General features: G+C 39.2%; 1 protein-coding gene across 1 annotated transcript in view; it reads right to left on the bottom strand.

Annotated features, from left to right (window-relative positions):
• ptprsa (protein tyrosine phosphatase receptor type Sa) overlaps window positions 1-20,234 on the bottom strand; it is a 309,811-nt gene that overhangs the window by 157,522 nt on the left and 132,055 nt on the right.

The following is a 20,234-nucleotide window of genomic DNA, read 5'->3' as shown; positions in this document are numbered from 1 at the left end:
CAGACAGAGAGAGGGCGGAAGAGAGGAAGACATTAGCATCAGATGAATGTTGCGCCACTGGAGCAAACCCACACTAGCCTCTTCTTGCAAACCACTTCGTTATCTTGTTCTCCCTTGGTACCACACACCCACACACTGTTCAGCTGCAGAGAGAAGCCTTGAATAAGTTAGGGAGACAGACAGTTGGAGTTTTAGAGAGACACAAAATAAATAGCAGGACAGACAGGATAGACAGACTGTCAAACAGAGACATAACTCACCATTTATCCATAGTGATCAACACCAAAGCAAGCCATATGGAAAAGATATTGATACATTTAACTAAAAGTTTTATCCAAAACTTTTAAGAAATGTATGTGAAAGTCAGACCTGATACAATATTCTTTGGAAATTTGTGCAATATGATTTTTTTTTATTATTTTGGAACTTATAACTATAGAGTTAATCCACATACTATAACCAGAGTAAATCTAATCAATCAAGTTGGGCAACCAGTCAAAACAAAATCTTGTATTATGAAAAAAAAAAAAAAACTTAGACTAGAGTGATAGAAACATATATGTGTATATATTTATGTCTAAAAACGTGTCTATATAACTGACAAATTGATTTGATTTGATTAAAAACTTTCTTTATAAACAACATAAATAATGTTGTTTACTTGACTTACTTATTTCTTATAACAATATTGTATGAGAAACCTCCAAAAGTGGGCACTTTCATTAGTAAGTCATACTATGAGACAAATGTAAGTCTAATGTCCTATAAAACTTATATATCTCTTGTCTTTTTCATATGGGAATGGTCTCTTAAAGTTAGGACACTTGGGATTTGGCCATTAAACCTCTTGCTTTTTTGACACAGGGTAGCCACTTTGGTTGAATTAAAGTACTGTGCTGTGCCTCTCCTCATCTAGTACCCACAATTCAGTGCTGCGTAGCTCTGTGTGTAGGTCTTGGTTCTGTGAATTTATAAGTTGATGTTGTGCCAAGGTGCTGATGATTAGTAGCTCAAAAATATCACTCCATAGGGAAAACAGAGTCTGGATACTACCGGTACTGTAGAAAACCATCAGACAAGTACATTACGAGGATGAAGCAGTGAAAATGAGTTTTTGTTTTAATGTGAATGTGTTCAAAAGTGAGACTCATTTCCCTGTTTAATAGAGTAAAACACTGACAAAGCCACAATCAGTGGTTCAATTCTCACTTGGGCCACACATACTAAAAATGTATGCACTCAAAGAGCTGAGACCCTTTGATTAAACTGTCTATCAAAAGTTAGTAATTTTGCTGCTTTTGGTGTTTTTTTTTTTTTTTGCTCATGCTTTGCTTGCAGTCGGTTCAAGACAACAAGCCCGATAGAAAGAGAAAAAGAGAGAAAACAGTCCTGGGGAACTCGTTAAATCTGAATCATACAGATATGTGGGGATGATCAAACGGCCAGCGCATAACGTCAAATTAATAATTAAGGGACCATGGGCCGACACCAGTCTCCAGGCACTGCTAAACACATATGAAGGAGAGTTCCTGCATTCATTATCGGATAAAGAGAGATAGAGAGTGGGTATTTTAGCGAGAACGAGGCAAAGAGAAATAGTGTAGGACAAGGGGAAGGAAAAGAAGGGTGAGTGTTTTGCTTCAGGAAAGCAGAGGCACCGCATGCAAAGTTAATCTCGCCGCCTCCAACTAACAACCTAAATATTTCTGATGCAAATATTACACCAAGATACACAAACTGGCTTAACTAGACTTTGGTGGCTGGTTGATCTCAAAAGCAGTTTTCACAGTTTTCACAACCAGCTGGATTTCTTCCAGCAGAAAACGCTTTCAAAAGGATGTGTGGTTACACACATCACACAAAAAACCCAAATTTGTGCTCATGTCCTGCTTACAAGTGTGTGCCAGTGTGAGACACACTTAACCTTGATTTTACAAGCTTAGATGTCTGTGAATGCAAGGTTATTGCTGGAATCAAGTATATGTGCTCATTATTCTGTAAATGGACAAATGAAGATAAAAAAAAAATGCTTTCAACTAAAAACTATCGCTGTCATGATATCATGTTTCCTTTTTTATAGTCGGCAGTCAGATTTGCTCTCCTGCAGATGAGCAGAGACACTCTTATCTTGTTTTTTGTCGACTTTTTTTCTCAGGTAATTTGGGGCATATGTAGCTCAGAGGGTGGAGCATGACACTTTCTACACTGCCAGGATTAAAGGTGTAATTCCCACTGTGCACACAGTACTATAAGACCTTGAATTAAAGTGCTAATTCCATGGCATATGTGAATAAAATTGTCATATATGATAAAACGTCATTCTGAGTGTTGGGAATTGGCAGACAACATGCTGGGCTTAATAAATCAGCCAAGGGGCAGGGATGAACCTCTTCCACTTTTGTAAGAAGTATTAAAGGCCTGTGTTGCTGGCAATCATTTTAATGTTGGAAACATTGATTTCTGGCCTTCTGATGGTCAAATGAAAGCGTATCGATTGTTTCATCCTTCAAAAAAATATCTTAGCCCTTTTTAAATCTTACTCCACATCTGTTGAAATAAACCCTGGAGAATTCACATTCCTCAACGCATTGGAAAGGTTTCATAACAGAATTTATAATGAAATGTTAATTTCCCGATATTTCTGTTGATATCTCAAAAAACAAGATCTCATCTTATTATTCCACTATAATGTAAGCAAATATTTCAGGCAGCCCGGTCTTTTTATTGTAGATGAAAGAGAGCTGAGCTGTAAACTAAATTATACTACTGTACTGTGATGAAACACATCAGTGCTGTTAAGCATGCAGTCATTAAGTTCTGGTTATATCTCTAAATGTGTACTGGTCTGCCCTACATGTGTATATATGTGTGTTACATGAACTTAATTTTTATGTTTTTATACAGTATTATTCACATGCCAAGGGACAACTGGGTGAAATATATTTATTGCACACTGACCCTATTTTAAACAGTCATCTAAATGAAATGATATGATGGTTTTTAATATTCACATTTATTAACAAATTAATAACTGCTCTAAATCATCCTGAATCTTGAATGCTGACATATAGAGTCAACCATTTGGGACCAATCTATGTCATGAAATTTCTATTTTTAAAAAAGAAGTTTACATTCTTTCATCAGAATTAAGTGGCCCTCCTGTACCAGCCCTGGTTCTTGAATGGGAGTCTATCAAACCATGCTTGCTTTTAAATATGTCATAATCAAGATGCATGAATTTATTTTTTGCTAATCCTCTTCTAAGTGTTTTTAAATTGTGGCACAATGGTTCAGGCTTGTGCACTAACAAACTGCAATCTTTCCCTCAATGAAGATCCCATTATAAACAGCAGGGCTATGGCTATGTACTGGCACACGCAAGCTGAAAACCTACCCCACTGTAGCTTTTCCAAAGGGGGACCAGTGCTTCTAATGACTGTCAAAGCTCCAGCAAACTCTCTGCGTTTCCAGCACAGACACAGAGAGCCTGATAGCAGCAGCTAATGGCTGGTCAGCTCTGACTAACCACCTGTCACTTACTCTGGTTGGCATCTCCGCCTTGCATGTGAGACACTGCCATGACACCTACAGTGACTATCCTGTGCACCTCCATCCCCCTTGCCTCCTAAGCCCTTTGCCCACTTTTTAGCGGTTTTCAAATTCATGCAGTGGGTTGAATTGGCACACGTCTAGGGGAGAAGTTACACTTTAAGATCTAAAAACAGTTAACAACTACAGTAACATTGCATATTAGTGTAATTTTTGAGTGGGTGAAGTTGTGGGAGGTTTCTAAATTGTTTCTAAATGATATATAGTGGCAGTAATTTGTTTCTCTAGCCTGCATCTATGTAACATGCACTGACAATTCCATTTACACACTGCGCTGTTGATCTTCCAAACAAGTCCTCTCTGGGAAAAGGCAAAACTGGAGCATTAGCTGATGAAGTGTTCTTCACCTGTTGCACATAAGGTTATACATACATACAAAAAATAAATAGCCACCAAATCAAAGATAGTCTAAAAATAAATCACTATCTACTGTATAATTCGCTGTATATATGCAGTATATGGTAGCTGTGAGATGATGTGAGCGCAGCAGCTTTCCTCTAGCTTCAAGGAGTGGGCTTACTTTATTTGTCTGATGCATACAATGATCCCTTTTGGCATTTTACACTCTCAGTTTCCATTCTGAAACTACACAACACAGCTTTACACAACACAGCTCCTCTGCATTTGACCTCCCTTTACAATGTGCCCTCTGTCGAGACAGACGAGGGATTTACACAGAGCAGGCCTGTGGCAGTGGTTCTGCTGAAGGCCAGCACTCTTTGATTAGTTTTCCCCTGAACCGTTCGACATTTCCACCCAGTCGCCTTCTCCCTCTCCTCGTCTCTTGCCTCACAGGATGAGAAAGATGTACAATGAGTGCGGCTGCCCGCATGTCAGTCTGAATTTAACTCCTGACAGATGCAGGATTTTCTCATAATGTACTGTATATGGTTCTCAACATTACATCAGGGAGGTTTAAAAAAGGCAGGGAGTTGGGAGGAAAAAGTGTGTGAAATGAACAGAAATGACACAGTAAGGTCTGACAGGAAGGGGAGTGCAGGAGGAGGTGGGAAGGTCAGCAGAAAAGAGAAAGGAGGAATGGAGAGGAGGTGACAAGAGGTCCAGAGACTAGAAGAGATGATGTGAAGAGGGAGGACAGGACAAAAACTGATCAATATTTCATCAAAAGAAACTTTTTCTAAAATTATTCCTTGCTCTTTCTATTATTTGTAGTTTTTTTAATAAATAAATGGCACAACAACGCTAACATTACCCTACAGTAGAGGATTCTCACCTGTCAACCTCCTTCATTCTTTCTGCCTGAATACAATTTAAAAATTACATCAGTAAACTGATACCCTCCACTGTCTGTCATGTGTAGTGCACCGTCCTCTTGAGCTATAAGTGAAGTTTTCACTGTATATGTTCAAGAGATATTTATGAGACTGTACATTATTCACTGGTTACATACAGTGTGGGCAATACAAGTAAGATTTTTTATCATCCAAATACGCACTGACACTCTGGTCTAAAACAACACTTAATTACCATGAGAGGAAGAATAATAAAGTACAAAATACATTTTCAGAATGACATTCTAAATGAGAGCTGCCCAAAGGCAGACCTGCGGGCTAAAGTCAAAACCCACCATAAGGGCTGGAAAAAAGAAAAAATATATATAAAAAATATAAAACATTGATTATGTTGTGTTATTTTCGTGAGGTACAAATGCTCTTTTAAATCTATAGATCCCTAATTATGAATATTTTTGTTTGTCTGAGCATGTGACAGAATGACACTTGGACCTGCAAACCGTTGCTAACTCTCTTACTTGCAGATGCTCACATATTGCTTTATGACAGGTTCATGGTCCAGCACAAACTAACTCAAAATTCTTGGAGACAAAAAAAAAAAAAAGATATCTTTGTTGAACTGTTTAACTACTAATTAAATAATTAATTAATCTGTAATGCAACATTTTCACAATGTGCGTGAAATTGCATATTTATAACCTCCATAAGTCTGACATTCGATGAGTGAGTTATGTCAGTATTGGCAACCCTTACCACTATTGGATCATATCGAACCTAACTAAAGATGATAAAACACACCAACCAAACTGTGAGGCGGAACGTCCAGCTGGACAAAAGCAGAGGCAAAGCTAGAAACTGACAAGCTGGTCTTCTAGAGGAGGGTAAAAGATTGTATGTGAGAGACAACAATCCTTTCTTATAGGAAACGTCACTATGATGGCCAACGTGATGCATATTCAGCCCACATTTGACATGCAACTGCTGTCTGAGGTTAATCTCAATTTTCACACAGACGTGTGTCTACAGGTTGAGTTCCACACAGATATTACAGCAAGCCACAGAATTACACATAATTATGTCACATAAGTACCAAATAAAGTTCAGACAGGTATCAGTTTCAGCTCTGCTGTCACTGTCTCTCAATCTCGCCCACAGCTCTTAATGTATGCGCTGTATTGTGTCTATTTTTCCGCAGACTTCATACTCTTCAGGTGGTAAGTTTAGCATTGTTTGACTGTTATCAGCATTGCTTAACTTCCCATCAACCCAGCTTGTGTAAAGGGGAAAGACTGTAGCTGTGGGCCCATGAATGTCTGCTATAATGCAATTACTACAGGTATGCAGTGTGTGATTGTGTGAACTCTGATGGGCGTAATTAACCTTTTTTTCAATTTTCCCCGGCAGTGTGCCTCTGGGCTTCTGCTGCCAGTTACCGTTAACTTTGAGCCTTTCTTTTTTCAGAGTTTGAACCTTGCAACATAGCCAGTAATTGCAGTGTAGAAAAGGTTGAGTGGTGTCGGGACTTAAAACTGCTTTAAAAAAATTCCAATAATGAGTGATGCATAGGCCGCACCATGTTATCAACAGATAAGCTTATTCACAATGTTTCATGCACTGACTGGGTTCAGTATCTACATCATGGACACAAGAAGTTGATGCACACTGGCTGATGTGGGGAATCAATGGTGTTAATTTCCTGGTAAAGGACTGACTCTTTAAAATGTGTTCATATATAATATATCATTCACATTATAGTTTAGTCCCTGGTAAAATCACTTAATGCTCTATTCACATGAGACAAGCATTACCTAAGAACCTTTAGTAATTTCAAAAAACCGTAAAGGTCGTCTATGATCTGAATCCTGTATGAATCTTCCATGTCTGTAATTTGTAAAGTAAAATTCCACCGCAAATTAACTCTCACATTTCTCCAAACACAGAGATCCTGTGATAAGTCCTGAGCGAATCTGTATCTCAGTGATTTGGGGTTGTAATTTCTGTTCAACTTCCATGTTCTGTTGTCAGACAACTAAGAAATTATTAAATTGGGTGGCTCATAATGTACAGAACAGCTGTGCTTTGAGATTGGCTATACTGATGTTTAAATAGATGGTGATGACAGAGAAGGTTAGCTGCAAATTTATGCTTGTAACACATGCAGAAAGTGGTCAAAACAACTCTAGACTGTATTACTAATGTGGCTGCTGAAGAACAGCTGGTCAGAAGCTCTGAATCTGAAACACTGATATTAAAGGCAGTGACAATGTTGTGCCACATCCTACAAAGACCCCCAACATCATGGATCAAGGTGTTGCACTTGGCAGGATGCAACACCCACGACTCCAGTAGGACAAGGGGAGGAGGACTCTGTGTTTTTACTTAGATGGACAATGTTTCCTAGATGTTGAACTTTTTATGTGTAAATGTCGACCATATTGTCATAACCAACAACTCTAATTTGATGCTGCAACCCAGTGTTGTATAATGATAATAAAATGACACAGATGCTTGTGAGGAGTCATTTCTAAATCATATGAGGTTCCCTGGTAATGCTAGTCCAGTGCCAACAGGGTTTATAACTAACCTGATTATAGAAAAAGTTAGGTAAAGCTTTTATTACAGTCCAGTGGTGTACAGTTCAAGTATCCTAAAAATGTCATTGGTAAAGCAGCTTTGTGACAATCAGGTAAAATGCAGTATTGTGCTGGCAAACCTCTTGTTTATTTAAAGTAATTACACTACTATCGCTTTTTTGTGTTGTAACAATCCTTTCTTGGCATTGAAGTGAAATGTTTCAATTAACACATTTAACCATATTTAAGTCTAAAGGGTAAAAGTGGGATTTCTACAGTTAAACAACTTTTTATAGAAAGTCAAAGATGTACAATTCAAAGTGGAAAACCATTAAATATATCCCTACTGTTCATGGACATAAAACACACTTTCCAGTGTCCTCTGCTGTCTGTGCTGCCCAGAGCACAGAGCTTTTGAGGTTTGATTCCCACCGGTGACACCCATTCTAAAAATGTATACACTCCCTTTGCTGTAAGGTACCTTGTATAAAAGTCTCCACCAAACAGAGAGTGCTGCGTTACCAGAGTTGACATTGAAAGGACATTGCACCCGCAGTGGCCATTTGTCCCTTCCACCAAAGTCTCCCTCTATTCCCTAAGCTTCCCTCAGACAGACCGAGGTACAGCACTGCCCAGATAAGCACACAAGACCCGTCTTTATCTGCCTGGCAGGGGGACATGGCCTGAGCTAAAATAACCAGCAATGGGGGCCCGGCTATCTTCACAAGACCCCGAGAATAGAACAGATCAACGCACACAACGAGCGGCTAGCAGGAGTGAAAAAAAAAAAAACCTCACACTGTGCACACAGACGCTTGTTTAGCTAATACAGCAACCACCTGCTACTGGCCGCTACCTCTGTTGGACGTGATAAGACAGAATACACCAGCACTGTGATTATAAAGTGGTGGCGAGTGGGAGGTGGGTATGTGAATATGAGACGGCTCCATTTACAGTACTTTCCTGTTGTCGCTCGGTACAATGGGGGAGGGGGTGTAAGAGGAGGGAGGGGACCGGCTTTATGACTAATACAGTAATTGATGGAGAAAAGCTTCCTGGGTCATAAATAGGAGCCATTATCTGCTGAATTAGCGAAATGGGAGACAAAATGACGCACAGCCATTCAGTGATTTGCAGAGAAAGGCAGAGAATTGGAAAAAGGGCACTTGTTATCCATCTTGCTACAAATAGGTATCTTTTACAGCATATAGAGACCCTTTGATACTATTAGAGCTACAGCCGCACACAAACTAATTCCACTTTGTCCTGCCACTCATGTGGCAGTCTGGGGAGAGGGTGTAATCAGGGTGAGGATGCAGAAGAGAATGACATCAATTTAAACCGTCTTTTACTGTTTTTTGCTCTGGATAGGAGCAACAAGTTGAAAGCGTAGAACTCATTCCACATATTTTCATCCCACTTACTGCCACTTCATGTCAACAGACACTCTACGGCCCAAATGTACCAACAGATATTCTTATGTCTTTTTCGGTATGTTTACTAAGTGGATGAGAGCAATATGAACGACTGCATGTTCCTGATTTTAAGAAGGTGATTTACTCAGGCTAATCCTGCCTGACATTAAACTTAATTTTCGTATTAACCAAACAGCAGACGCATGACACAAACACACACGGGCACTGTCAAGACCGACTGCTCGGGAAAAAAATAAAGTAACTGATGACTAGAAAGTGGAGCAACAGACTTTTTTTTCACAGCAGCCATATTGATATGAAACACAGGTATTACCAATGATAGTGATTGAGGTCACATTCCATTTAAAGTAGCAAAGTTGTTCCAGTGAGCCAAAATGCACAATAGCAGCATCCTGCATCAGCATCAACAGGGACACAAAAATGCAGCGTCTGGGACAACAGAGAAACGTATCATCACAAAAACATGAAAGCAAATTTCAAATAGGTGTTATTTAGATAAACTGATCACATACTGGGAGTCTAAATGGTTACTAGCTAAACATACAACTCAACTCTACACACTACATGCATATATGTTAACATTTGTAGTAACAATTTGAAATAAACTCATTTCATTGCAGCAGTATATCTGAGGGCAGCTGTATTACCTATATTTTCCCAATCTCAGGATCCATCAACTTCAATTTGGAAAAGTGGAAGTCTGGGACAGAATCCTAGACAGGTGTTTAACACAGAGAAACAAAGGTTCATTTTGAGCCCTGACCTTAATTAGTATAATTTGCAACACCTGTGTTAACCCTTCTAATTCATGTCAAAATGGCTGCCTTGAAATCTGTCTATTTTTTAACCCAACATGTTCACTTTCACCTTTTTCATCTTGCACCAAGTCTAACTGGAACTTTGTACATTGTCCACTGATTTACATATGATTTACTTCAAAGCATTTCTAAATGGTCTAAGGTGTGGTCACTGTTCAGCAGTAACCAGTTAAAATGGACTAGCAGTGAGATGTTACTGATGCTGAACAACAGCCGTACGGACCTCTGAGGTGTAGAGACTTTCCAGCTCTCAGTATCCACCTAACAGCTATCTAAAGACTCAGCAGGACACCAAGCTGCTAGAGCTGCCTGACTGTCAGTCCTGGACTTCTCTTAAAACCCTACCAGCCTTTATCAGCACACTTATACACACACAAATACATACACCCATATATGTATGGATGGAAGGATGGATAGACAGACAGACAGATAGTTTCAGCCAAATGTGCATTCAAGAGGATGCATTAAACAGCGAACACACAAACAAACATACAAACAGACAGACACACATACTCTCTCTCTCTCACAAACACTGCACACCCTCCAGGCCCAAACAACCAAGCCCCATCAATCAGGACCAATTCTCACAGGCTGACTAGGCAAGCGCCATCACTATGGAAACCGAGCCTTTACTCGAAACCCGTCTTGCTTTGTCTTGTCTGGAGGTTTTCACACGCAATCAATGCCAACAAAGAGCAGCAGACTGCTGCAAAAACTTGAACCAGGCGAGAAAAGAAGAGAAAGGCAGGAGGAAAAAAAAGTTGGTAAGTCTGTTGCCAATTTCTGATGGGAAAATTGTTTGCGAGTAAAGATGGACAACTTGGTGGCATCAACATGAGCCAACTTAGAAGATGAAGAGGTGAGGATTTGGATCTTCAACAACGGGGCTTTTTCAGTCGTTCAGTGAAGAATGTGGAGTCTGATATGAGATCTTTTAACATATTTAGCAAATTTTGTAACAGAGGGCACTACATTTCCATGAAATCAGCACTTTTCTTTCCTCTTCATCTGTTGCCAAGGTGCTCTTGAGCCACACTCACAGTATGTACTGAAGGGAAAAAATGTTTAATACTGTGATTGTGCTGGTGTGGTATGAATGTCTGAAACTGTCTGAATGTCTGCTTAAAATAAGCACGCATGCTCTGCCAGTCAGGATAAAAAAAATTACTCTCTCAACTAATCTCAGCTGCAGCCATATTCCACAGGGCATGTTTGGGTCAGGCTCCATTCCTACATAACCCTTACCTTAGCTGTCCAAGCTTAAGGGTTAATGAAACAGTTGCTTTTCCAATTAAAATATAAGGAAGAAAGGCTAATTGGGATTTGCTCTCGGGGCAGCTGGGGTGCGAGGCAGTTGCAGACATAATGATTCACAAAGCCAGTTGGTGCTGAGTGGATTGTACAGCCAGTTCCCCACAGCGGAAAATTGTCCATCTTGTAACCTCAAAAATCTGATACTCCTTTCAACGGTTTGATAAAAAGCCAAGATAATTGTACATGTTTGAATAAAACTTTCATGTAACAAGTGACAGTATTTTGATAAAAGTGGGAAGAAAAGCCTTTATTAAAAGCATTATCACATCTTTCAAAGCAAATCTCAAGGCAAATGATTTCTACTGCCAAGAAATGAAATTATGTCACTTCATTAGGAAATTTATTCACTTGTTTTCATGCTCTGCAGTACATGCAGTGAGTAAAGGCGTGATGTTTTTGTGCAGAGCTGTGCTCATTGCATCATGCAGTGTGCCATCTATGTCGAGTGCACTCCAAACAAACTCGTAGGGCTCAGGCTTTGCAGTCCATGAGGGACTTGTGGCAGGATGTGGGAGCCCAGTATAAAATAAGTTCTGGAGTGTTAGTACCCAGAGGTGAAAAACTTTGCCCAACCACACTGCTGTCACAGCGAAGCTGCATTTCTAAAAAGAGTGGCACACTCGTAATATGCACAAATTGGTCCCATTGAAACCATTGTTGAAGGCTAAAGAAAAAAAGCAACAGACACTAAGTATCCTTCTACCCATTGGAAATAAATGGGCTTGATTCCTCAGAGAAAAAGGGGGGAAATTAAGCTTAAGTGTGTGTCTGATTTCAAAATGGCCATAGAGCACACACAGAGGAGGTGAAATGGGAACAATTTTGTGTCATTTAGAGACTCACTTGAGGAAATTGACACTTGTTGGCTCATTAAATGAAGAGGACACCTCCAATTGTCAAAGGTGTTACAGGTCTGATCAAAACAGAGGACAAGAGAATAAAGAAAATGGAGACAAAACAATCTGCTGTCTCTCCATTGAAAATAAAACATTGACTGAAAACCACTCACTGTTTCTCTCTCTCTATTTGAATCCAAGCAAAGCCACATACAAGGAAAAGTCTCCACCTGTACAGTCTGAGATGGGAGGTTTGAAAAATTATCCAAAGGCCAAAAGGCATCGAGGAATATCTTTCTTTGGGGGGATTCAAAAACCTTTGAAGATCTAAACTTGCTCATCAAAGGAGGCAATTTTAAAAGCCACCTTGGTGGTGTGTTTAATTCCTTTCTGCTGGAAGAAAAAAAAAAACATCGAGGGATAGCACTTTTTCACGCACTTCAATCACTCGCATTGTTCTGTCAAACTGAGTACATAAAAAAATCGCTCAAACGACTGGAGCATGTTACTGAAAAGAGACTGAGAAAGAGAGATGATGGGAAAAAAGACGAGCTGTAAGCATCACCCACGCTGTGGCTTCAGGCTTGGAGGACAGCTATTTGATCCATTGTCCTGACCAAAACTGTGCTTTTAGAGGCACATTTCAATAAAATAAATTAAACTGGCTGGATTTTTCCTGATTTTATTGCCACGGTGTTTCATCTTCCTCAACCAACTGGATAGCGGATGTGTATGTCTGCTGTCCTGTGACCTGCTGTAAATCAGCCATATGGGCTGGATCTGCACTGTTGATTGTTTGTATGTTTTTTCAACACTGTAAATCATTCCAGCGGGGCTAAAGAGAGTTTTTGTCAGCACTTTTCAGCGATCTTGTATGGCAAATATTGGCACATCAAGCAAACACTTTGACTATGAGTGCACCTGAAGCTCACCCGTAAAAACTTAATAATAAAAGAAAAACTGGGGGTTCGAAGTCTTTCTAAATAGTACTTAGACAGATAGTTTGGTATATTTGAAGCAGGGCCATAGTATTACCTTCAGTATATGGCGATTGAGACGGGCCAAGTATTGGAGAAGCAGCAGGAGATAAGCAATAACATACTTTAAGTGTACACATTATTTAGAATATTTTAGCATTCTTATGTTGCCATCAAACAGCTTTTTCTGATGGGCAACTAGCATTATATAGGCAAAACATTATTTTCTCAAAACCAACCAGACTCCATTGGTGAAATCAGTCATTTCACGTCGAAGAACATGGGAGTTGCCGATCTCCTGCTAGGTTGTTTGGTCATTTTCTTTTAATTATTGTGTGACTTTTGGCTTTTAAGCTGTTAGTTTGGATTCACAGAAGTCACACAATAACACAAACTAACAAACTGAGTAGCGATATAACAGCAACTCCTGTGTTCTGGGAGGTCCAATTACTGTTTTTGAAAAGGAGTCTGGCTGAAGAAGAGAAAGCGATATTTGGCTTATATGGTTTCCCATCGAAAAGGGGTGCCTGGTGGCAAGATAAATCTGTGAAAGTATTCTAAATACTACAGTATACACACGAACTGACACTGAATCTTTTTAGGCAGGACATTTTTGAGTGGCTAAAATATGTTTGGTTGCTGACCCCGTCCACAGCAGTTCATTGCTTAGCTTCAGTGGCTCTCTCAAGTGGAGGCATGTTGACCAACATCTACTGTAGGTACAACACTGACCGTCAGTAAGCACCACAAGCCCACTTCAAATCATCTGCACTATTCCTTTAAGAAGAAGACATGATGATTTCTTTTCTCACAAGCTCTGAGAATTCAACCTATGACAGCCCTCAGACTGCAGACAGCGCCAACAGGCTACTTGAGGCAGGGATTCATGCCTGTAACTCAATTAAAAATTAACTTGTTTTCTTCTCATTTGAGAGAAAAACAGTGTATAGAGTAAAGCATGAGTCCAAGCATTGCAACAGCAGGGTGCACATAAAATTGAATTTGACAGAATTAACTTGACACTGTTGGCTCAAATATAATTTGACTGGAAAAGATAAGGAGGGAGCGAGTGAGGGAAAAAGAAAGACAGAGAGTGGTAAAAACAGAGAGACTGAGATGTAGGGAACAAGAACAAGAAAATAACGGCTCCACTAAGGGGCTCCATTTTTTTCCAATTGGCAGCTTCAAAGGAATATAAATAATTGAACACCCTCACCCCGTCACTGTGAGTTCTGGCCAATTACTATTAGGAGTGCTTTGCCAAGAATGCTACTGTTGAGGACTCTAAAAGGCCAAAAGAAGAGGAGAAAGAGAAAGTGAAGAGGAGGTGAAAGGCCAGGGAAAATGCTGACAAATAACCCTGTCTCCGTGTCCAAAAACACAGACCGGAATATACAAACAATATTGCAAAATAAAGTCAGTAAGATCAAGAAAAGTGAAGAAATTGCAATATATCAGAAAAGTATGAAAAAAATTATTATTTTTTCCCTTCAGTGAAAGAAAATATGAACTTAGGCCAGGGGTAGCCAAACTTTTTTCAGGTCGAAGACCCCAGAATAGATGCATTTTAGACCACTCACCCCTAATTTGAGAGGTTTTTGTCTTAAGAAATCCATTCTGAGTAAGGCTGGACATTTGGTTTATTTTCCTTTACTGAGAGTTGAAAACATTAGCAATAATTGATTGATCATTAATAATGAATGAGTTACAAAATGCACATTTTGTTCTCGGTTTCAGCTTTATTTGAACAATTCTAGCTGCACATGAAACATTAATTCAGGAAGCACAAACAATTTAAACAAATGGAATAATAACACAATAATATAGTAAGGCTCTCGTTCTTGTTCAAAACGGCTGCTCTTCTCCTCCTGCTATTATTCAATAAATTGCTCCACCAAACAAAACATAAATTATAGGTTAATATATTTTTAATTGTGTTAGTTTAATTCTTAATATCAGTTCATCAATTAATGATTAATCATTAACACCCCTTCTACCTACTCTCTACCACTGTTTCTTTTTAAATTTGGAAATAATAAAATCTTCACAGTCAGTCAGTTCTCAAACCAGGATCAGTATTAATTACAATCAATTAAAACCGCAAACACTGTTCCCTCCCTCATTGTTCCAACTTCAAAAAATGTGCTAAAAGTCAAATTATTCTATTACTCCTTCTGCTGGGGCCCCAAACAACCCACTCAAGGACCCCTGTTGGTGGTTTGAAAACCACTGATTCAGGACCAATAAAACATCAGGCATTAAGGGCGACAATCAGGGAAATATAGGACAGGATCTATTTTCCTCAATAAAAGAAATAGTGCTTCATGTTGCCCCTTTATCGACTCACAAAGGACAGCAACAGAGCACAACTGGAAAGAAAGAATTCTCTATCCCTGTGTGGTTTTTAAAACCAGATTTGAATACCCAATAACAAAACAAAACCCGATAATAGCGGAGCTGTTGGAGCTGAGGTTTGTTCAAGTTATTATGGGCCCCCGAAGGTCTTAGCGCCTGATGGTGTGTGTGTGTGTGTGTGTGTGCGTGTGTGTGTGTGTGTGTGTGTGTGTTTGTGTGCGTGTGTGCAGCTACTCTTTTGTGTGAACACCATGGCAACCCTGTCACCCCATAGCTCATAAATCAAAAAACTAATATTACAAGATGGTATTCATACGCCTAATAACTTCAGTAATTACCTACACTTTCAATATTCTCTGAGAAATTTTAATCAGCCTCCCTGACAATGTCAGAAACGCAACCTTTTGATGGCTGAAGTAAAAAAAAAATTTAAAAAGAGAAACCTTTTGACTGCTGTTTGATTCAGTCCTTTTAACCAACACTGTCTAATAAACTGGTTTATGTATTTCACACTTACAACTTTCAATGGTGTTAGGTCTTTATTTTGATTACCTTTTTTGCCTTTAATCATGACTAAAAAGCTCCCTGGGTTACAATTTTGCATAAATTCTATAAATAGTCGATTTCCACTTTCAAAACAACTGCTATTTTTCCACTTGATGTCCAATGATAGAAAATAACTGATAATAATTTGTTAAAAAAAAAAAAGAATATTTGACTGTCTGCAAATATTTTGAAGCACAAAAACATGGCTGCATACATACAGAGAGGGTTTACTGTTGTAAGCTAAGTATCATTATCATTACAATATATGTAATTGTCACTCTGTCTCAAAGTTCGGTTGACAACATATTTATTTTAAACTTTATCTTGTACTGAGTATCTACATTGCATGTTTGTATATTTTTTTTATTTATTTACTGTCATTCGTGTCCTCTTGGGAGACAGGCCTTCAAGCTAAAATGTCCAAACAAATAATAAAAATTGTAGTAATTGGGGTAAATTCAACTGATGAGTCTGGCTATTCTTTACATTGTATACACTGTTCCTATTTCTTCTTGTTTATGTGATTTGTTTCTTATTTATTGGTTTTATTGATTCTTCTTCATTTTTTTGCTATCCATTATGTTTCTGTAACACTGAAAAAATTCCCTTTGGGGGACTAATAAGGTATTATCTTTTCTTATATGAATATTATACATTAACCACACCACACTTCAGTGCACCACACTGCCATTTAGTTTTTACAGATGTCCTACAACAAATATAACACATCTACTCGCTCAATATGCTACAGTCACCTATGATAAAGCTCAGGTGACAATTCACACATTAGAATAATGCAGCCTCTACACACACACACACACACACACACACACAGATTGTGCCTACATACAAATTTCATGCAGACAAATATAGACACACACACAAACAGGGAGCCATGCATTATTATAGTTGGGGAGGTGGGATTTATTGAGCCATCTTTCTTTCTCTTTTGATTAAAAATGTCTCCTTCTTGTTGTGATTTATGAGTGTAAATGGAAAGGGATGGAGGGCAGACAGAGAGAGGGAGGGATGTGAGAGGGAGGGATGACATCATGCTTTCAGCTGGGCCTTTTTTGCAAAAGGGTGGCATCCGCTGTGTGTGTGTTTCTGTGTGTGTGTGATAGAGAGAGAGAGAGAGAGAAAGTGTTGATATGAGGTGGGGGTTGGTGTCCCCCCCCCACTCCAATCCTCTCAGTCCACCAAGTGGGAGTGATTATAATTGGACAAGTGCACCACTGGGCTGTGTGTTTGTGTGTGTGGTTGTGCATGTGGGTGTGAAAGACAATCAGAGAGAGAAAAAGAAGGTAGTCTGTGTGTGTATGTGTGTGCATATTTTTTCCAGACATAATGGTGGAGGAACTCTGTGTGGCCCCAAAAAGAGATGAGAAATAGGAGCGAGTGTGTGTGTGTGTGTGTGTATATGTGTGTAAGTGGCCAGGAGGAGGGAGGAAAAGGAAAAAAAAAACAAAAGTGTGAACATGAGCAAGAGACAATAAGACAGAGTTAGAGAGCTTGACAAAAACAGCGATCATATCCACAGGCAGAGCAGACAAAGACTGGCAGATACTGACAGATGGGGAGAGAGCCATGCTGTTAGCACATTTGTGTGTGTGTGTGTGTGTGTGTGTGTGTGTGTGAGGGAGGGAGGGAGGGAGAGACAAAGAGAGAGAGAGAGAGAGAGAGAGAGCAAAAGAGGGGGAAAGCTAATCTCCATCAAAGATGAAGCAGACTGCACTGACTGTTATTTAAACCAGGGTGAGCAAACAGAGGCTGTGAATAAGTTCAAGTGGAGGAGAACAAACTGAGTCCCGACATGGTGGGCGATTGTCTTCATATGCAACCTGTTCAGAGGAGGAGCTTCTGCACCTTGGCTTTCCTTTCATCCTGTGTGGCCTTGCCATAAGTGAGGAAAAAAGAAGCAAAAAAAGGGAAGGGAACAAAGACATCTGTTTGACATCTGTCTGAGTGCAATTTCAGATGTTTTCAGCCAGCTGAGCTAAAAGACACTCGAATTATGCTAGCAGACACTCCAACCACCATGCAATCAAGGGTAGACAGCTCTGTTGCAACATGAGAAAAATCAAGTCCTCCTCATGTTATCTTGAACCACTGAGAACACACTCACTGAATGTCAGAAACTGAGTCGAGCAAAGAGACAGACGGAGGGAACATGGCAAAAAATGTAATTTATCTTGCAAATTACCTGAGATAGACAGAAAGTGTCTCAACTTGCTCAAAATTACAGATGTGACACCTAGAATGTTGAATAGCATGTCTGAAATGCCACATTTGCTGCATTTTTTTCTCTTGCTCACATCTCTAATGTACTCCGTCTGTCTGTCGTTTCAAGCAGTGGTTCTGAAATAGTGGTCCAGAACCCTCCAAGGGTCCGGGGCACTTTGCACAGTCTGTAAAAAGTTTTCAGAATTATTCATTTAAATTATCATAATACACAAAATTATATTTTCATATTTTTTTTACAAGTCTTCATAGTTCAATTAGTAACATTTACTTTTTTTTTTCTAAATCTCAAATACTTCATAGATTAACTTCTTTTTTTTTTCCATGACTTTCATTAAGTCAAATACACATCACCCACACACCAAGGGTGAAAATCGGCTCTCTGTCATAATCGAGTCCCAGTTATTGTTGCTTTTGTTTTGTTTTTTTAAATCAGGTCTTTCCCATAATTTCTATTATATACATATACTTCTTATTGTGTATTATTTAAAATAATCAGATAATAATCTTCTGCATCTTGTTTTATGCATGCACAAAGAGTGAAACACTCTCGATGTGTCTGTACGTACTGGGTATTCTGTGTTGACATGGTGCAAGTATTTTTAATACATGTCTAATATGTTTATATTTCTCTTGTGGTGTTCTTTTACATAGCTAAGTAAAAGTGTTTTTAAAAAATGACTGCATCAAGGCATTTAAAAGGGACACACATGAGGGGGTTCCTGGTGTATTTTTTTTACCTGGCAAGGGGTCCTTGGTTGAATAATAATTGACAACCTGTGGTTTAGAGATTCCTCATCTCATTAGGTTTTTGCAGACTTCTCCAGCCGAGCCAATACAAAGTGTGCATGTATTCATGTTCCCTTGGTACAAACTTGTTTTGTTATTTAACAGCTATTTTAAGAAACTTGAAGCAGAGCTAGTTAATAATTTAGTGTTTACCCAAATGTCCTTGGACAATGAGACACTGGCCACGTTTACATGTAAAAATATTCAGCTGTTAGCCCTTATTGGAGAAAAGAGAAAATGGCTAGAAAATGAATATTTCACTAATATTGCCATTTATGGAAAAGTGGAACGGCTGGAGCTACTTGAACCATTCTGCTTCTTTGCATCAAAATAGTGTTTTTCAAAGCTTTCCGCTGGCGGTGGAGTTGTTCACCTTCAAACACTGCCTCCCACTTTCATTCATTCAACCACCGTCTTGAAAAGGTTGGCGTTGCAATATTTTTGCCTATCCAAGTAGGAGTATTTCTCCTTCCAACTAGAAATGTGGGCTTTTCTTTTGCGCATGCATCTCTAACTAAGCCTAAACTAAGAAAAAAAATATTCTGAATGCGCTATAAATATATGTCCAAAGAACGCTCCAAAAACATGAGACAAGACCGTCATATCCCACATGTCTCTATCTGAAAATGCTCAATTCAGAATACGGTCCTGCATCAAATTTAAAATATCATATCCCTGCCTTTCCTTAGACACACACAACACAGACAAGCATGATGCACACACATAATTAACATGTCGTGTGCAGTGTGGGTTATGTAGAGTCAGCTAACTCATATGCAAACAAACAAGCACAAACTTGTCACTGACACACTCCAACACACATGATCCACAGATGTACATGCATTCATCATGTCACACATATATATAATTCTTTTACATACACTTTACCCACACACACACTAACACTAACACAAACACACACAGGATTTATAAACAATGAAACCCAAGGGGGAGCCTCCCCACCTCGCCATCACTCTTGTTCTATTTCTCTGCAGAGCCTCGTCTTTGTTTTGTCTCCTTAATGCTGCTCTAAGCCCATCTTAACGGGGAAATGGTGCAGAACAAATCCTAAGCAGGAGTTGACAGGGTGGGATAAGAGAACACTGACGTTTCTCTATTGCTAACATGGGAAGACATGGAGGATGATATACAGGAGAACGTCAAGCCTAATTGGAAAATGTTTTGTCCATGATTTAATTTTAAACAAAATTCTGATATCTGAAAAGTCACATATTCAGTCATTTTGACCAAGAAAGTGGCTATCAACAGCTAGATGTCCTTGTCTCTTTGAGGCCCTACAGGCTCACTCATCTTGAGTACAATACGAAGACAAATGCGGATGTAAGAATACCACTTACTCTTAGAACAAGTGAAACATAGCTCTTGACATTGCAGTGAAATTCGTATTTCCCTTGGCTGAGGCAGAAGCAGAGGATGTCTATAAACACCAGACCTTTTGGAGATGAAGACAGCCTTTCCAAGATAAG

Source organism: Lutjanus erythropterus, chromosome 7, assembly GCF_056507025.1.
Source record: "Lutjanus erythropterus isolate fLutEry1 chromosome 7, fLutEry1.hap2, whole genome shotgun sequence".
Lineage (NCBI taxonomy): Eukaryota > Metazoa > Chordata > Actinopteri > Lutjaniformes > Lutjanidae > Lutjanus > Lutjanus erythropterus.
This window is presented reverse-complemented; position numbering and strand designations above follow the sequence as displayed.